Source organism: Labrus bergylta, chromosome 3, assembly GCF_963930695.1.
Source record: "Labrus bergylta chromosome 3, fLabBer1.1, whole genome shotgun sequence".
NCBI classification, from domain to species: domain Eukaryota; kingdom Metazoa; phylum Chordata; class Actinopteri; order Labriformes; family Labridae; genus Labrus; species Labrus bergylta.
Window position 1 is genome coordinate 24582954 of NC_089197.1, and position 4106 is coordinate 24587059.

Sequence of the window (4106 nt, forward strand, 5' to 3'; positions counted from 1 at the left end):
ACAGACTTTACCTTAGCAGCCACTTCACCTGCATGCCAGCAACACACACAAAAAAGACTGATTGTCAGTGCAATCATTCAACAGAGGTGGATAGTAATTGTTTCTTTGCAGCAAGGATATTTCATAAATGTTATGCAAGAGGAAGAATTCAATGCTATTTTGGCCCCATGCTTCTATAGAATAGATCTTCCTGCTTATAACAACAGGATACCTGTGTGTGTATATACTGTGGTGACCCCTCCTTTGTCCTGAATGACAAATATAGATGTATGGCTCCAAACATTCAGAGCAGTCTGCTTTAAGGTTAGAAAAGTGCTGAAACGAGGACTTAAACAAGGACTTTAATAATTAAGGTAGAGGCATAGTACCTTAATATTCATAGTATAATGCCTTAGTAATAATTAGGTATTATGTAAAATGTAAAATGATGCTAACATTGACCAAAGAATTCAAACACAAGATACTAAGCTCTTACACCTATTGTTCAGATATTGTATTATACTGTTTAAAGTTCCTTGACAGTAAGATATATGTCGAAGCTTACACTATACCTGTTAGGTAATTAAATTAACTCAGATATTTCCAACAGTTATCAAAGCCAGAGAAATCCTTTATTTTATAGTCGTAATGGGACGCCTCTTGTCGTGGCGGCCGCCATGACAGACACAACATGTTTATCGTTGTCATGGAAACACCGGGTGTTAAGTCAAAGACAGCTACATAAGGAAGCAGGAACTGCTACTGAAAGCTGCATTATAGTGCTGTATGTGCTGCTGTCATAACTTAATGTAAATCATACTTGGATGCATTAGCTCGTCTATAAACATATTCTTTTCCTCAGGTGAATTTCGGCCGTTTGTCTTGACTTTACATTCGTTCGTTTTCATTGAAGGTGAAGTGGCGAAGATCACTTCCTTGATTCCAAAACCCGCCTCGAAGTCATCTTTTGTTATTTTTTTGACAGAGAGCCCACTGACGGTGGAATTAATAAAAAATTTTCACACTAAGACACCAACCAAGATAAATTATTTGTATGTGCGAAGCTACTTGGCAATAAACCAGGTTTAGATTCTTATGCTTTGTTTACAAAAATGTGCCTTTAATTTGGCAAAACATTCATTTGAAAGACCTAGATTTGTCCGCTGTGCTGATCAGATATGTCTTCTTATCAACTGCTCAGTGAAAAAAACATAACTTTACTAAGAAATAGATGTTAGGAGGAGTGCTGATTTTTTTACACATTCATGATCACACACGTACAGACGGACATGTCTTGCACCACCTTTGACTCCTGAAGGCTCAGGCCTGGCAAGCCGTCTCCTCCAGCTCCTCGGGGAGTTCCTCCAAACCTCATTGTTATGTTTCCTTATCGCACCAGATGACACCTTGTTGATTTTGTCTCTGCTATTATTCTCTCAGGAAAGTGATTGTTCTTCATTTCCTGTGTGAGGGTTTATAGGAACAGTCAAGGTCCGGGTTAGGGCAAGGTTTTAGGGAACCGAATAAACCATCATTGGTCCGACGTCAGCATCTGCACCACAGGTTTGTTTCCTTCTTCAGTGTTTTCGCAGTTTCAGATTTGTGTGTTTGATTTAGCTCCAGATGGTTATTTGGATGATGGGCAACAACTTTTCCAAAGAAACATTCAAGGATAGGTCAGAGTAAGATTGGAGTATAAACAATCCCACACCTTTGTTGGACAGTCCCACGGAGGAGTCCTTTTTTTCACAAACTAAACTCATTCCTCGACATAGCGGGAGACAATAGAACATACTGTAACCTACATTTTCTCTTTTTTTAATAATTCTTGGTACAAAGGGACAGAAAGTATTATGCCTTGCAGTGTTTATATTTTTACAGCTTCACATCTTACGTAACAGTTATAGAGGACGAAATAGAAAATGTTAATATTGGATAAAAGTCTGGGTCTATTCTTTAGTCAGGATCCTACTTTGAAACTTTAAATCCCCCCCCCCCGATTCAAGCACTCTTACAGTTCAAACAGAAATCATGCCAATCGTCCTGCTGTCAAACCTCCCCTTTTAGTGCCCCCTAATTTTATCCACCATTCAAACTCCACTTTGTTTACCACCTATTGTGTTCCTTATTCACTAGTTGCTCTGGGACCAAAAGGCTGTGAACCACAAAAAGATAAAGTCTTTGATATATAGATAAAGGAGACTGCCAAGATAACAGAATTGTATTTTAAGCTTTTGGAGGACAATGGAATCACATACAAAGTAAGAGGTGAAGTGCTACAGAGTTCATTTTTACTGAACCTTTTGCTGTTGGATATACACCAAATTTCCCAGATGTGCTGTGAAAAGCTATACGTTTGACGCTATGACTTAACCACAGTGCTTTTTTTTCCCCCTCACTGAATGTATACAACATGTAGGGAAAAAGACTTAACATTGCTGAGGTGCTTAAAATCTTTGCAGACACTTGTCAAGCCCACAGTTTACAGCTTAAAGACACTCATCTTTTTGAAGGGCTGGGAGAGGTTTAAAGCCCAGTCCAGAGTTTTAATGAAGTCCAGAACAAAACAAACTCCCCTCAAAGCTAATACCATGACCTGGCCTTTATGTGGCTATTGCTTTAAGTTGAAAGAATGACAAAACAAGAAATGCACATATTATTCAGAAGGTACTTCTGTCAAAATGTTGCTTTTTTTAATGAAATCCCAAAGAGTACTACAGTATAATTCACAATGTAACCGTAAAGGCGTGTTGTACAACCCATCATAAGCGCTTTGTTGTGATTTATAGTTGACACTTATGGCAGAGTTAGTAGGCTTTACTCAGCCTGAAACCGTGAGGTCACATAAATACTCATAGAAGGTGGGTGAAAGGTTACGATGCAGTGTGTATGTGTGTGCAAGTGTGTGTGTGCAGCGTGTGTATGTATATGTCAGTCGGGGTGATTGCTGGTTTAAATGACGATAGTGAATTAGGTAATGCAGGGCATGTTTGCAAATAGTTAGAAAAGGACGGATTGGAACAGTATTTGTTTTGACCCTAAATGCATGGGTTGTTATACTCAAGAGGCTCATAATGTGACTGCTGAGAGGCTGTGTCTTGACCATTAGCCTCCAATGCTGAGGTCCCCCAGGTTAGAGCCCGAACATTAAGAAAGGCACGGGAGGTCTCAAGAAATGTACACTGGGAGCCAGGACGATAGAGGTAAAAATGTGAAGAATGATATCATTTTGCCTCAAGCACTCCTCTAAGTCTCTAGGGGTAAAATAAAAAAAATATGGGTAAGGATTCAGGTTCAGTTGAAATAGTTATTTTATTTCCTTCAACTGTTACCAACAATTTGCACCCGCTTTGCATCTGTTCTGAAGCCCCTCATGAGGGGACTTTTCCTTTAAACTATGATTTATATTCAGAAATACGCTCCCAATCATACACCGTCATGATGTACAAACGCAACATTGTGTCATTCTTGGCTTCAGATATATCTGAAAATACCAAATTCAATGCAAAAGAATAGAAGTAATTCCAGATAGAACAACAGTAATAACACATGATCCTTCCTTGTTACCTGTTCCTTTGCTTTACCATCACTGCAGTTATTCAATCATCAAAGACAAAATGCCCCAAACCAGCCATATTAGGCTTTTATAAAACAAGCTCTGGGGAGCAAAAAGGACATTCATTGACTTTAATGGGATGAACTGATCAACCATATCTAATAGAAATCATTGCCACTGGCAAAAGCTGCTGTACAATTGAATTACAAATAGAACACAATGCTTTTATGGCTTCTTAGAAAACTGTAATTCAATCTGTTCGATACAGAGAAGAAACAGATAAAGTCCAAATTCAAACATTAAAAAGTTTAGTTGTCTTTATAATCCAAGTACTTATACGAAGAGGTATTAATCTCGTCTTCTTTAAATTATGAAATCCAAACTTCAGTCAGATAAAAAAATAAGACAAATTGTCTTTTTAAAATACTCTTGATCTTCATCAATATACAAACACACCAATAGCTATTTACATTGAAGTTCTCCAAACAGAACACCACATTTAAAGGAAAGTAAGGCTTCCTTATGTTTCACTTGTGCATTCATCTGAAAAGAGGGGATCCAGACTTATGAT